Below are 17,017 nucleotides of genomic sequence, written 5' to 3' on the forward strand. Positions count from 1 at the left end.
TTGTGACCCCCCAGCCATGTGCGATGCATGGGGGCGGCCATTTTGTTCACCCCCGCCGCCATCTTGGACGGCAACAATGGACCCCAGTGTCGACGGCTCCACGGGGTTCGAGGAAGACGCTCAAACACTACGATCGCGTCTGGCCTCAATGACGCTGGACCAAGCACGGCCCTGGACGCTCCAGACGACGACAACAACGGTGCTGATAAACGGGCACGAGACACCATGCCTGGTCGACTCCGGGAGCACGGAAAGCTTCATCCACCCCGACACGGTAAGACGCTGTTTTTTGACCATCCGTCCCAGTGCGCAAAAGATTTCCCTAGCTGCAGGATCCCACTCCGTACAGATTAAAGGTTTCCGCATAGTGACCCTAACGGTGCAAGGGAGGGAGTTTAAAAACTACAGGCTCTACGTCCTTCCCCAACTCTGCGCGCCCACATTACTGGGATTAGATTTCCAGTGCAACCTGCAGAGCCTAACGTTTCAATTCGGCGGCCCAATACCCCCACTCACTATCTGCGGCCTCGCAACCCTCAAGGTTGAGCCCCCATCCTTGTTTGCAAACCTCACCCCGGATTGCAAACCCGTCGCCACTAGGAGCAGACGGTACAGCGCCCAGGACCGGACATTCATTCGGTCCGAAGTCCAGCGGCTACTGAAGGAAGGCATAATCCAGGCCAGCAACAGTCCCTGGAGAGCACAGGTGGTAGTAGTCAAGACAGGGGAGAAGCAAAGGATGGTCATAGACTATAGCCAGACCATCAACAGGTACACACAACTAGATGCGTACCCTCTCCCCCGCATATCCGACATGGTCAATCGGATTGCCCAATATAAGGTCTTCTCCACCGTGGACCTCAAGTCTGCCTACCATCAGCAACCCATCCGCCCAAGTGACCGCAAGTACACAGCCTTCGAGGCAGACGGGCGATTATACCACTTCCTAAGGGTCCCATTTGGCGTCACAAACGGGGTCTCGGTCTTCCAACGAGCGATGGACCGAATGGTTGATCAACACGGGTTGCAGGCCACGTTCCCGTACCTCGACAACATGACCATCTGCGGCCACGATCAGCAGGACCACGACGCCAACCTCCAAAAATTCCTCCAGACCGCTAAAGCCTTGAACCTCACCTACAACGAGGACAAGTGCGTGTTTAGCACAAACCGGCTAGCCATCTTGGGCTATGTAGTGCGCAATGGGATAATAGGCCCCGACCCCGAACGCATGCGCCCCCTCATGGAATTTCCCCTCCCGCACTGCTCAAAAACCCTAAAACGCTGCCTGGGGTTTTTTTCATATTACGCCCAGTGGGTCCCCCAGTACGCAGACAAGGCCCGCCCCCTAATACAGACCACGACCTTCCCCCTGTCGACAGAGGCTTGCCAGGCCTTCAGCCGCATCAAAGCGGATATCGCAAAGGCCACGATGCGCGCCATCGACGAGTCCCTCCCCTTCCAGGTCGAGAGCGACGCCTCCGATGTAGCTCTAGCGGCCACCCTTAACCAAGCGGGCAGGCCCGTGGCCTTTTTCTCCCGAACCCTCCATGCTTCAGAAATCCGCCACTCCTCAGTGGAAAAGGAAACCCAAACCTAGTGGAAGCTGTGCGACATTGGAGGCATTACCTGGCCGGCAGGAGATTCACTCTCCTCACGGACCAACGGTCGGTAGCCTTCATGTTCGATAATGCACAGCGGGGCAAAATTAAGAACAACAAGATCTTAAGGTGGAGGATAGAGCTCTCCACCTTCAACTACGAGATCATGTATCGTCCCGGAAAGCTGAACGAGCCGTCCGACGCCCTATCCTGCGGCACATGTGCCAACGCACAAATTGACCGCCTCCAAACCCTCCACGAGGACCTCTGCCACTCGGGGGTCACTCGGTTCTACCACTTTATAAAGTCCCGCAACCTCCCCTACTCTGTGGAGGAGGTCCGTACAGTCACAAGGAACTGCCACATCTGCGCAGAGTGCAAACCGCACTTTTTCAGGCCGGATGGTGCGCACCTGATCAAGGCATCCCGACCCTTTGAACGCCTTGGTCTGGATTTCAAAGGGCCCCTCCCCTCCACCGACCGCAACATATACTTCCTGAACGTGGTGGACGAGTACTCCCGTTTCCCCTTCGCCATCCCCTGCCCTGACATGACAGCGGCCACAGTCATTAAAGCCCTTAACACCACATTCACACTGTTCGGTTGCCCCGCATACGTCCACAGCGACAGGGGGTCCTCCTTTATGAGTGACGAGCTGCGACAGTTCCTGCTCAGCAACGGTATAGCCTCGAGCAGGATGACCAGCTACAACCCCCGGGGCAACGGGCAAGTAGAGAGGGAGAACGGCACGGTCTGGAAGACCGTCCTACTGGCCCTACGGTCCAGGGACCTCCCAGTTTCACGGTGGCAGGAGGTCCTCCCGGACGCTCTCCACTCCATCCGGTCGCTACTGTGTACTAGCACTAACCAAACGCCTCATGAGCACCTCCTTGTCTTCCCCAGGAAGTCCTCCTCTGGAACGTCGCTGCTGACCTGGCTGGCGGTCCCAGGACCCATCCTGCTCCGAAAACATGTGCGGGCGCACAAGTCGGACCCGTTGGTCGAGAGGGTTCGCCTCCTCCACGCGAACCCGCAGTACACTTACGTGGAGTACCCCGACGGCCGACAGGACACGGTCTCCCTGCGAGATCCGGCGCCCGCCGGCAACACACACACCCCCCCGACACCAATCACCCCCTCCCTGCCACCGGTGCACCCCGCGAGCGCCCCCTTCCCGGGGGGATCGGTCCTCCTCCCAGGTCCGACCAGAAGTGAAGCAGAAGCAGAAACCGTAAGGCTCCCGGAGACGACAACACGGGAACAAGCACCACCACCGGGGCCGAAGCGATCGACGAGGACGACCAGACCGCCCGACCGACTTGTGGCATCAATGTAAAATTATATTGTGGACTGTAACGAGAACGTTTCTCCTTTTCCCTCTTTTACTGTAAATAGTTCAAAACACAAAAAAAAAAACCTCTGTACATGCAAAGGTTTTCCTCCCAGGACCAGCCTTGTAAACCCTTACCCCCATACGAAGCACCACCCCGCCGGGTTCATTTTTAACAAGGGGTGAATGTGGTAGTATGCATTAGGGGTCATGTGGGACTGTGAAGCCATGATGTCATTGGCTGACAGATCCCGGGTCCTGGTTGGCTGTTGACCTCTAGCTCCGCCCTGAAGGCGGAGTATAAGAACCTGGAGTTCTCCCCCGCAGGCCAGTCAGCTACTGAACTGCGGGGAACTAAGTCACGCTTAATAAAGACTCATTGACTTCATCTCTATTCGTCTCTCATGAGTCTTTGTGCGCTACACTTCCTACTTTCCTTATATTCCACACAGGCTTTGTATGTTCCCAGCCTTCTAGCCCTGACAAATGCCTCCTTTTTCTTTTTGACGAGGCCTACTATATCTCTTGTTATCCAAGGTTCCCAAAATTTGCCATATTTATCCTTCTTCCTCACAGGAACATGCCAGTCCTGAATTCCTTTCAACTGACATTTGAAAGCCTCCTACATGTCAGATGTTGGATTTTCCCTCAAACATCCGCCCCCAATCTAGGTTCTTCCGTTCCCGTCTAATATTGCTATAATTAGCCTTCCCCCAATTTAGCACATTTACCCTAGGACCATTCTTATCCTTGTCCACCAGCACTTTAAAACTTAGTGAATTGTGGTCACTGTTCCCGAAATGTTCCCCGACTGACCTGGCTCCTTGCAAACTCTGCTCCGTCCAAGCCCCTAGCAGTAAGTGTGTCTCAGTCAATATTGGGGAAGTTAAAGTCTCCCATCACAACAACTCTTGTTGCTTTTACTCCTTTCCAAAATCTGTCTACCTGTCTACTCCTCTATCTCCTGCTGGCTGTTGGGAGGCCTGTAGTAAACCCCCAACGTTGTGACTGGACCCTTCTTATTCCTGATCTCTACCCATATAGCCTCGCTGCCCTCTGAGGTGTCCTCCCGCCGTACAGCTGTGATATTCTCCCGAACCAGTAGTGCAACTCCTCCACCCCTTTTACATCCCCCTCCATCCCGCCTGAAACATCCGAATCCCGGAACGTTTAGCTGCCAATCCGGTCCTTCCCTCAACCAGGTCTCTGTGATGGCAACAATATCATAGTTCCAAGTACTAATCCAAGCTCTACGTTCATCTGCCTTACCTGTTAGACTTCTTGCATTAAATCATATGCACTTCAGGCCACCAGGCCCGCTGTTTACAGCAATATCTCCCTGTCTGCTCTTCCTCAGAGCCATACTGGCCGTATTCCCTACTTTTCCCTCAATTTTTTCACCTTCTGATCTATTGCTCCAGTACCCAGCCCCCTGACATACTAGTATAAACCCTCCCGTGTGACACTAGCAAACCTCGTGGCCAGGATATTTATGCCTTGCTCCCGATGTGAAGGACGCAAATCCCCGAGGTAAGATTTTTATATAACTCACAATCCCAGGCTGCTCTCTGGTTTTCTCCTGCTCCGCTCCGTTCCGATGTCAAGTGCCTGTTTCAATGTGAAGTGGTCCATTTGGTTTAAAATGTATTCTATTTTCCCGCAGTGTTTTTATGCAAGTGAGTGACTTGCCATTTGAGAGTCAAAAACATTGATGTGGGTTTGGGGTCCGCTGAAGGATGTTATGTGAACCAAATGGATTTTTACAACAACTTGGTAGTTCCATGATTATTATTCATCTAAATGTATTCATTAATTGAATTTATGTTGCCCCTAGCTCCCATGGTGGTATTTAGCCTTGGACCTCAGGATCTTTTGTCTAAGCCACTGGATTATTAGTCCAATAACATTAGCACTATGTTATGGTCCCCCTATCAAAGGTTTTTTGATAACACCCCAATTAAATACATAAAGATGTTTTACAGTTTTAAAGGTGCCATATCAATATAAAAAGTGTTATCTGGGATTGTGTGCACAAATCGTGGAATGGGGTTGAACTTACAAACTTTTGACTTAGGTAGGTACTTGATCTAAATTAACATGTACAATCTATTGGGTTATATGTGGCAGGTTGTTCTACCAGAAGTTTCCTCAATCATAATGCTCTCTTCAAGGTTCTCAAAGTTATTTACATTCTCAATGGTATTTATAATATTGCCCCTGTAACTGCAAGCCATGGATGTCAGTAACTGTAGAGCAAAAGCCAGGGCATATCATACTAACTACATTTTAATAACTGCATAACAATTGAATATGGATCTGCATTTTACACCCTTCCTGTTCGCAACAAGAGGATGCATCTTCACCCATAATGATGCTTCACTCTTGCTCATTAGAAATGTAGACTAAGTTTCTGTGGGATATAGATCAGCTAATATAATTAATGTTCTGACTTCATATGGTTTTGAAAATTGGAAAGTGCCTTTCCAACACTTGCATAACTAGCTGCACAACACATGGTCAAAGGTGGAGACACAGTCTGCTACAGGAGAGAAGATGAGTATTCACTGCCTCCTGATCCTGGCGCAAGCAAAATAATTAACAAGCCCATGGTAACATCAGATAGGAAAAGTAGCCTCTGCTCATCAATGCAGTTACATTGGACGATCCTTTTGTCTCATTTGCATTGTTTAGGATGAATATCACTCGGGAAAACCTCCTATTCTTTTGCATTCTAAAAAGAAAAGTTTTGCTATTGTAGCAAATTGATGATAAAGTGTCTTTTAAAAATGATGTATAATATTTGAATAATAATCTAGCGGACGACTGTAAATCTAAACCAGATGTCTGCCTATCCTTGTTGGAGTACATGATAAATATTAATGTATCTCATTTCATTTTTAAGTGAATAATCTGTCTGCCAAGACACTTTGAATTATCGGAGTAATTTTCTGAGTTCCAGGTGCCAGTGAAAAGCCTCAACTGCTGACTATATTGGAAATTGCGAACGTGTTGCCCTCAATTTTCTATCTAAATACGGGGTGGGATTTATTGCTAAGTATCTAAAAGCTGCTTTTTCCATAATTAGATTTCAACACCTTGGAAAAAAAACGTTTGCCAAGTATGTTCTCATACGAGGTGAGAGAAGAACCATGTATCATCTTCATCCTCTGGTTCTAAAAATGACATGGTGATGTGCTGCAATATGATTTACATCATTATTTTGTGTCTAACTGATTACTTTCCATTCCAGATCTGAAACAGCAATAGATTATACAGCATTTTTAAGAAAGTCAAATTTTCTGAGGCGCTCCATTTACTTCTCAATAACCATATAATTTGCAGCTAGACTCAGTTGAAATGGGATTTTTGGGGGGGATTATTCATTTCCAGCTTTTGTTCTGTTCTGGTATTTTTCCTCTCCAATTTTGGAGAGAGAAAAAGCTCCAAAAGGCAACAATTTCAATGGCACATTTAGAAAGTCAACACAGTGCAGTTGATCATTCCAAACACTTCAAATGGAATAATTCAGCGAGTCTATTTCTCTCACCCAGAAGAGCAGACTATATCATGTTCTTTAAACTCCCAGTTTTACTTTGGAGATCTGCATGTTAATTTTTAAACTATTTTTTTTAAGTGATTGCTTTGCGAAAAAAACAATTTCTTATTTGGAAAAAACTGCAGCAATAATTAGATCAAACACAGTCAACTGAGGAGCATTCTGAAGTGTTTTTTATAATAAAGTGATTGTATGTTTGGCTAGATTTTATGGACTGTTTGTATGAACAGAATCATAGAATCATAGAATCATAGAAGTTTACAGCATGGAAACAGGCCCTTCGGCCCAACCAGTCCATGCCGCCCAGTTTTTACCATTAAGCTAGTCCCAGTTGCCCGCACTTGGCCCATAACCCTCTATACCCATCTTACCCATGTAACTATCTAAATGCTTTTTGAAAGACACAATTGTACCCGCCTCTACTACCTCTGGCAGCCCATTCCAGATAGAAGCAAGAACTCCTCTATCTATTTTATAACTAAGTTTCAAATCAAATCCAGAGTATATTTTCCTTAATTTGCTAAGAAGAGTGAAAACAAATCTATGAGCAGAACATTGGTAAATTTGTTTTATATTCCTCTCAACGTCTTCATCAATATTTGCAAATTGAGTAATTCTAATAAGATCAAAGAACAAAGAAAAGTACAGCACAGGAACAGGCCCTTCGGCCCTCCAAGCCTGTGCCGACCATGCTGACCATCTAAACTAAAATCTTCTACACTTCCTGGGTCCGTATCCCTCTATTCCCATCCTATTTATGTGTTTGTCAAGATGCCCCACAAATGTCACTATCGTCTCTGCTTCCACCACCTCCTCTGGCAGCGAGTTCCAGGCATCCATTACCCTCGGTGTAAAAAACTTGCCTTGTACATCTCCTCTAAACCTTGCCCCTCGCACCTTAAACCTATCCCCCCTAGTAATTGACCCCTCTACCCTGGGAAAAAGTCTCTGACTATCCACTCTGTCTATGCCCCTCATAATTTTGTAGACCTCTATCAGGTCGCCCCTCAACCTCCGTCATTCCAGTGAGAACAAACCAAATTTATTCAACTGCTCCTCATAGCTAATGCCCTCCATACCAGGCAACATCCTGGTAAATCTCTTCTGCACCCTCTCTAAAGCCTCCACATCCTTCTGGTAGTGTGGCGACCAGAATTGAACACTGTACACCAAGTTTGGCCTAACTAAGGTTCTATACAGCTGCAACATGAAATGCAAACAAATACATTTTCAATTCGAATGGATCAGCAAATAGAGGTAATTATTCTCCACTGTCCATTGAGAATTGATATAATTCTGTGGAAACCTTAAATATAATTAATATATTTTGGATTTTTTGAACTGCCTAACCCAAATTACTTGAGCTACTTTATTTGAGCTCACTCTTCTGGAGGACCTAGATAAGCATGAAGAAAGAAGGGAAGAAGTGTATTCATATAGTGCCTATATGACCTCAGGATGTTCACGACCAGTGAAGCATGGTGAAGCCACTATTTTATTGTCAGGGAAACTATTAATAAAGTTCTTGGAAAATGAAGAATATACTCTGCCTGATAATTGTTTTACCTTTGCCAATGAAGGTGTTTGGATGTAATGTTTTTGCTCAGATTGTTGGTCTGTTTGTGAACAATCTTAAAAAACTTATGGCCGAACTTCAACAAAATCTGACACACAGATTAGGCATAGACAAAGAAAGAACCTATTAGTATTACAATCCCAGACCAGACCCCAACAGTGGCCAGGATACTGGACTGAAACCCCAATATTTAAGTTTATTTAAAAGACTTTGCGGAAAGAATGATTCATTCCAGGAGTGATTGCATGAAGAAATAGGGCTTGGTTATTTTAAAAATAAAACTTTATTACCTTTGCACCCTAAAAACATCTCCCTTGTTCACTGAGTCATAATATCCAGTGTCTGTCAAAGGTAATTTCCCTCTGTCTTCTGAGAATCTCAAAACCACCAGGTAGGCCCACTCTGCGACTCCTTCTCCCTCCACACCACATGAATTTTGCAGTGTCCTTTAATCTTTACGAGTCCCACTTTTTTGACCAGAGAATGATCTTCCACCAGCATCTTGCCCAGTGGTTAACAGAAAGAAGCCCTTTCCTCTGCTGATCACAGCAGCTGTCATTTCCCAAGCTCTCTCCCTCTCTCCCTCCCTCGCTTTCCAGATTGTGAGAGTCCATAGAAAGGCCAGCTGCTCCTTTTTGTGTCCTGGTGTGAGTTTCATAGGTCTTCCCTTGGACCTGTAGCCACAGCAACCAGGTCACAGGGATTTATCACTGGGCAGAACATGAGGTCACATAGTCCTCTCCACAAAGCCATCCTTGAATTAAATGGGACAATTTAAAGTGTATCCATCTTATAAATCCTCATACTCATAACAGCACTTCTGAGCTCACAAAATTAATAAAAAAGAACTCACATGTATATCTCTTATAATTCACTCAGGGCATTTAAAAGTTCTTCCTAGCCGATCGCTTACTTTGCGAACTGCATTCACTGTTATTGTAAGGGGAGGGAGCATTGTTGATTTATCCTGCTAGTGTGCCCCTCATCAGCAGACTTAGTGGGTTTTTCAATAGGTTCATCGAACATTCATTGGCATGAATGCTATTGTATTGAACATCCTTGCAAATACAATAAATGGAATGTTTAACCACTGCAGTGCAACTGTGATTCAGGTTCTTCCATGCCGTTGGAACTCATAAATAGTTGCTCAGAAAGTGAGCAAAGAGTTTCACAGTTCCTTTGCAGTATAATCAGTAAATACGCATGTTGGGGGCGATTTGCAGTCTGCGTTTGCCGTTAGAGAAAACGACACCGCGGGTAGAAGATTCAGAGAGAATCAGGAAATGCGATTCTCTCTGGTAAGATTTTCCACGCCCCTTGCCAGTGATATCATGAAGTTCATGCCCACAAAGGGCGAGAACCTCATTTTGATAGACTTCAATAAATTTTATTATGATTACGCCCCCGCCACATGACCCTCCCTCATTGAATATTCAAATCTCACTGATGTGATATCGAGGTTTACAACAGGTTTTGAAAGACGAGATTCGGTCGAGGAGATCCCTCCAGGGGCACAAGGTAGTTACAGCCTTGTGGGTGGGATAGGGGCATGCCTGGCCTAACACAGGTTGTCACTGCAAGGTTGGTACAGTGCCAAGGGGAACTTTTGGGGGCAGTGCTGGGATGGGCACTCATGGGAGCCCCATGGAGAGAGAGAGTGTTTCCAATTATGTGTGGTGTGCGGGGTGAGAGTGCAGTGAGGGGGGGAACTTGCAGGCATGGGGAGAGTAGGCAGTGAGGCAGGGGGGAACCCTGGCGATACATCTGCAGTGGGGTGGGGGAGAGACTCCGATGACTGTGTGGGAAGGAGTCCCCAGTATCTCTGTGGTGGGGTGAGGGAGAATTTCACTTCAATGCTGATCGAGGCGTGCTTGAAAGATGGCATCCTGATCTCCTTGGAGCTGGCCTTGCCGGCTCTATCAGGCCCCGTCCCACCAAAGTGACATGACAGCGTAAACCACGCTGATTCACTTTGTTTTACTGAGGCTCAAGGTCTGGAGAGACAACTGGTCTGTGCAGCTGAAGAGTTTCATGCAGGTTTTCAGTCTGAGCCTGACACTTTGAAATTGGTCGATTCCGCCACAATATATCGACAGCAGAGAACGCCTGCATTTCTGATGGTTGTTGCTTGTAGATACTCAATTTATCAATGGAGAAAGGCTTTCTTTCCCACTGATTCCCGTCGTAGAAATTCTCAGTTTAATGTAAAAACTGATAGATTTTGAACGTGCAAAATTACATGGAACTTGCTTGCACATAGTAACAGAACACATTGGAATGGATGACGTTAATCCATTTACTCGGAGGAATTGTTGGAAAATTTTCTGACCAGCAAACATGTTTTTTTTTTCTTTTTAGCGATACATTTTTGATAGCAGTTCCTCTTGAAATGAACTCTGATATTAGTCCCTCTCTTGTCATGAAACGCCTGTATCCATTCTGCCTGCAGTTGGTTTCAGTACCAGGTAGGAATGCACCAGAATGTGTTATAAATGGAATAATGGGATTGATTATCTGGCACATGCTGGTCCCTGCTGCAGGTTTACCTTACTCTGGGTATGTATGTGTTGTCCTTGATGTCTCTGTTTGTTGGACATTATCTTGTCGACTGCTCTCAGTCGAGTTACAGCACATTTTGATGATGCTGTGCTTTGGGGTTTCATGGTCACTGTCTGTACACGCGCTGAAACATAAGAAATCCGAACTGGCAATTTGCATGAGCATTCTTTGACTAAGATACGTATTTGTTTCATTGTAAAAATGCACATTTTTGCAGGCTATATTATTTCATTAATCAACCATGGTTGTCAATAATATGAGCCAGAGGCCTTGTGGATCAGAAGCTCCAGATTTGAGTCCAACACCAGAACCTGGTGGCCATGGAAAAAGTGTCCAATGCAGTTCAACTGGAGGAGATAAATCTTTTGTTTGAGCACTTTAATGACTCAGAGGAGGCTGGAAGTAAATGAGCATCGGTAATTTACATTATTTACAAATGTGTACACAACACAGCATATCGCTCCCGGTACAATCCTAGCTGGGAAGCTGAACCACACTAGGCCCTGTTTTGGGTCTGCTTTCATGTTAGCTCATAACGAGTCCCAGATAGTTGACCTCCGTCCCCTATCTGGGAAGCTAATATTCCACGATTCCCACAGGGAGATGAATAATGTGGGCCTTGTGGGGGTTATGACAAGTACAAGACACAGAACTATAGGATCTCCCTGGACACTAAAAAAGCATGTGATTCACTGTCTCTTTGTAACCTAGCACAAGGCAGTGTCCTGCCCTTAACTACCTTTAATTACCTTTCTTACCAATCCATTCAGCTGTAGATCAATAGCTTTGCAAATAAATAGACCTGCTGTCTTACTCCTTATAACTCTGAGCCTGTGACGCTATCATTCTGCTTTGATTTCTAAAGAAGTTTTGTTCCAAGTATACTTTATGCCATTAAGTAAAACCCCTGCAAGACCTGCTCAGAAACATCTCTTTTTGAGGCTGAGGAGTTCCAGCTTATCTAATCATGAGATGATTTTGAAGTCCAGCAAGAAAACCCTGAAAGAAAAGCAGATTTAAGGCTACTTGCAGATAATGGGCGGGATTCTCCGAAATGGAGGCAGAGTGTTCGCGCCATCGTGAACGCCGTCGAGGTTCAAGCCGGCGCGAAACGGCCCCTATCCCGACCGATTCAGGGCCCAATAATGGGCTAGGAGTGGCGCTGCGTCATTTATGCACACCAGGCCTTGGCCCCACGTAAAGGCGGCGGCGCATACATGACGCGGCTGGCGCCGCATAACTGGCGTCACCCACGCATGCGCAGGTTGGCCGGCGCCGACCCGCACATGCGTGGTTGCCGTCCTCTCCGAGTCCGCCCCGCAAGAAGATGTCTGACGGATCTTGCGGGGCTGCGGAAGAAAGGAGGTCCTCCTTCAGAGAGGATGGCCCAACGATCGGTGGGCACCGATCGCGGGCCAGACCCCCATTTGAGGCCCCCCCCCCGTGCAGGATCCCCCCTCGCCCCCCCCCGCAGGCCGCCCCCCCAGCGTTCCCGCGCTGTTCCTGCCAGTAGCGACCAGGTGTGGACGGCGCCGGGGGGAACCCGCCGTTTTGGGCAGGCCGCTCGGCCCATCCGGGCCTGAGAATAGCAGGGGTGCCGGAGAATCGCCATTTTGGGTGTCTCGGGCGATTCTCCGGCCTACGCCGCGTGGAACTCAACGGGGCCGTTCTCGCCGCTTGGGTGAATCACGGGAGGGCGTCGGACCGGCGTCGCGGGAAAATTTGGCGACCCAGGCGATTCTCCCAACCGGCGCGGGAGCGGAGAATCGCGCCCCTAATTTGCACAGGTTTCTGAATCTAACTCAGCCTGGAGTTAAATTAGCCTGCTTATCAAGCTCAACAGGGTCAGAAATTGTTCAGCAACCTAAAGGCTGTACAGTTCGGCAAAAATATCCAATCTGACCAAAATGTGACGCAAACAGAAATAGGCTCAACATATTAGTAATGGTGAAGAATTTAATTCTGCAACTAATTTGAGCTTCTGACCTTTTTATTCAATAAAGTGTCAAAATTGTCAAAGTTAAAAGTTTAAGTCTAGCTTTATCACGGCAGCATTAGGTTACTGGCACTAATGTGCTGCATTATGTGCTGCATTTTAGAATTGATGGGAAAGGGCAGCAAGGTGGTGCAGTGGGTTAGCCCTGCTGCCTCACGACGCTGAGGTCCCAGGTTCGATCCTGGCTCTGGATCACTGTCCGTGTGGAGTTTGTACATTGTCTGCGTGGGTTTCACCTCCGCAACCCAACGATGTGCACGGTAGGTGGATTGACCACACTAAATTGCCCCTTAATTGGAAAAAGGATAGAAAAATAAATTGCCAAGTCATCCTTTTCAGGCTAATATTATCACACAGGTACTGCCGAGGCCAGTACTTTGCTATTGGCAGTAACGCAGTACCACAATATTACTGTGTACTCTCATTTTGTCTTCAAATCAATTGCACTAGGATATCGAAAATATAATGGGACAAATATTTAACTTCATGGTTAACATTCTTGCCTTTACCACGGTAGCACAGTGGTAAGCACAGTTGCTTCAGGGTCCCAGGTTCGATTCCCGGCTTGGGTCACTGTCTGGGCGGAGTCTGCACATTTTCCCTGTGCCTGTGTGCGTTTCCTCCGGGTGCTCCGGTTTCCTCCCACAGTCCAAAGATGTGCAGGTTAGGTGGATTGGCCATGATAAATTGCCCTTAGTGTCCAAAAAGGTTAGGTGGGATTACTGGGTTACGGGGTTAGGGTGGGGGCTTGGGCTTGAGTGGTGTGTTCTTTCTGAGAGACGATGCAGACTTGATGGGCCGAATGGCCACCTTCTGCACTGTAAATTCTATAATCTAATCAGCAAATACCCCAAAAATAGAAAATATGACAACGTAAAGAACATCAAATCAGATAATTATTGGTTATTATCTCTCCTGAATATGCCAAGCTGGTAATGATCTAATGTTTTGAATGAGGGAGGGGGAAGTTAGATGTGGCTTGAGAATATTCGATCTAAATCTGATTTGGCGGGGGGTTTATACCTCAAGTTATCAAACACCACTTTCTGGTTGTACATGTCACATTTTTCAATCTAAATATTAACATGCATCACGTTATGCAACTTTAGACCTTGCCATTTTAGGCAAACCTGGAATAAATCTATCAAGGTTAGATGAGATAAGGGGCTGAATTCTCCGCTTCCCGCTGCCGGCAGTGAGAATTGCAATCGGGTGGATATTGGCTAGCAACGGAGAAATCGCGATTTGCACCAACGCCGATTCCGTTGCGATGCTCTAGTTCCCTACTGGTTGCATTAGTGAAGTTCACGCCTCATGCAAGCGGACCACCACTTGGATGGATTTAAATCTCATTCACGGGCTGGACACTGCATGCTCCGCCCCTCTGCAATGCTCCACCCCTCTCAGGCAGAAGTTACATGAGCACGAATTGGTGCAAATATTTACAAGTGGGGCCTGGGTGCCACGGGTGTTAAGAGGGAGCGAGAAGGTAAGAAAACTCCCAAAAGCTCTCAAACTTGTCGAGCTCACTGGCGAGGTGGCCTGTTGGGCCAGGGGAGGAGCGGGGAATGACTTGGTGCCAAGTGTATCCACTTGGGATCAGGGTGCCCTAGCTCAGACAGTGATTGCTGCAGTATGTTATTCAATTATACCCCACCCCTTTGGTGCTACTTACAGGCTCCTGGCTCTTCACACTGCTAGCTGCTCACTGTATCCAGTAAATGCTCTGAGAGTCTCTGATCATGTGGAAACCTACCCAACCAGCCTCTCTGGAAACCCTCGGATCCCAGCTGACCCATCAACGGGGTGGGCCTGGCCAAGCTCAATCTCCAGCACACCTCAGGCACCCATTAGAAGCAGAGCCCCATTGCAGGGGAATAGCAGACCTTACACCAAACAAAGGACACATGCATTGTGGCCTTTGTCATCCACCCTGGGACACAGCCCCTCTCAGAGTGGAAACCTCTATCAGTTATGACACTATTGTTGTGTTATTCACCCTGGGGTAACACAGACTGCAACAGGATGGAGGTGAACTGTAAAGCATACACCAAACGTAGGCGTTGGTTCAATACGATTCATTGAACTTCTGTAACAATGCACACAGCTGGCTGTGGGTTGACACTCTACTACTCTAAGTGTACTAACTCTAACTTACTAGACCAGGCTAGCTCTGATCCATGTGTAGAAGGTGCTGACTGATATATACACCCTGACTGTCACTACAGTTGTCACCAGTGGAAAGAGGCGGAGTGCTGATGCCTCGTGTGTTTTATAGTTGGAAGCCCCCCTCTGGTGTTCTGTCTGGTGACTGGTTGTGTTCTGTCCTGTATGTTGATTGGCTAACCTGGGTGTCTGTCACTTCCTGTTTTTACCTCATGATGTGCATGGGTGCATATTATGACAACTATCAGCCAGCCTACCTCTCAGGACCACGGGCTGTCTCCAAGCCCTGCCTGCATACCCCAACCCCTGCTCCCATCACTCCTGTCACCGGTCAGGAAACCTGACCACCTCTCTGTCACAATTTGTGTGTCACACCCAGGACCCACATCACATTGCAGCTAAGCTTCCAGCAGACGCACACTTCCCTCGCTCATCCCCATCTGTGGGACCTGCCCACACACTAGCCTCTTAATCATGGAGACGATTGGTTATACATGGTGACCTTCTCTACCTCACAACCAGTTGCCACCCTGTTGTGGGATAACACATGGCCTACCAAGTGAGGAAATGCACAGTCGATCCCACTAGGGAAACAGGACAGGAGCCATGGAGCCTGTCGCTGACATGGGTAGTGGCAGCCACCGGTACCCCTTTTGACAGGGCTGGGTGGTGAGGATAGAGGATTCCCACATTACAGGCCAGGTGCCATTCATCGCTTACATCCTGACACACCATGAGGTTCCCGCCGTCTTCGAGGCACTCCCTCGGGTGAGGGGTTGGCTCTGGGTGACAAGGGTTACCCGCTGACATCGTGGCTGATGACATCTGCGCGGAGGCCCCAAACCAATGTGGAGACCATTATAACGATGCCCATGTAGCAACCAGGAGCGTATTTGAGTAGTGCATTGGCATCAAGATGTGCTTTTGATGCCTGGACCCTCTGGTGGGACTTCGAGCATCATGGTGGCACGTTGCATCCTGCACAACTTTGCGCAACAGAGAGGTAGCATACTGGAGGAGGAGGAAGAACACCAGGCCTCATCTCACAGGACGATAAGCTGGGTGCCCAGGAAGATCCAGGCATGGAGCCCAGGCTGGCAGGGCAGGTGGCCCAATGTGTGATCTAGGGCCATCGCGCACGGGATAATCTCATCATCACCAGATTTTCCAACTAGGAGACATGGCCACCAGCAGCTCTACTGTCCTGTTCCACCTTTCCAGCCCCTTCCCCCCACTTCAAAATGAGACCCACTTCCCCATAACCGCTCACCGCTTCCCTCTCCCTCAGTCCTTCCCTCCACCTTCCCTCTCCCTCAGTCTTTCACTCAACCTTTCCTCCCCCTCAGCCCTTCACTCCACCTTCCCCGTAACCTTCCACTCCTTCCCACTACCAGGGCTCCCCTTCCCACCTCCGAGGGTCTGACCAGCATCGCCACAGGGTGCTTGGCCTGGGTTGCCAGCATCAGCGGGTCTTGTCTACATGACGGAAGGTGATGACGGTTCTCTGTGGGATGGGCTCTGCTGCTCCTCATTGACTGCTGTCTTTCGGGTAACATTTCACTGTCCGCCCGGGTGACCCCGGCATGTGCACTGGCCAAACTTTCTCACAATCCCATAGATCTTGTGTAGGAGGGGTGGGGGTTTGCAAGAGATGATGAACGGTTAGGGCTCACTCACTAGGTAAGCTGTCATACAGGCGGGCTCACACTTCGGGCCCCATGCACTGCCACATCGCGCTGAGGGGACACCATGTGAGGGGTGCATGTTTCATGGGGGACCTGCCCCACCCCATCCTCTAGCACCCCCACCCCGTCCAACCCAGAACATCCTCTCCACCCTGGCCCAGCCCATCCCGAACACCCATTACACAGAGGTTAGAGGCATGGCGGACTGTTGGTGTACAAGTGTTTAATGGTGAGTATATACATTGTTGTGCCCTGACACCTAAACTATCACCTATGTGCGACACCCGTGTGAAGTCAGGTGTATTCTAACTTTCTTATCTTAATTGCCCTCCCATTCCTTTTAGTATAACCCCAGAAAGCACATCAGAAGTGGAGGTAGTCTGCTACGTGTCTCGCCCTCTGACCTGTGATGCCCCTGGCAGTCATCCTCTGGAGGGCCTGGGCCTGCATGGACACTGCTGACTTTCGGGTGTCACCGGTGATGACGTGTCACCCTGTTCTGCCCGCTACCCATCAGATATGCCAGTGTCAGGTTGGGGGGATTCAGA

Source organism: Scyliorhinus torazame, chromosome 5, assembly GCF_047496885.1.
Source record: "Scyliorhinus torazame isolate Kashiwa2021f chromosome 5, sScyTor2.1, whole genome shotgun sequence".
NCBI lineage: Eukaryota > Metazoa > Chordata > Chondrichthyes > Carcharhiniformes > Scyliorhinidae > Scyliorhinus > Scyliorhinus torazame.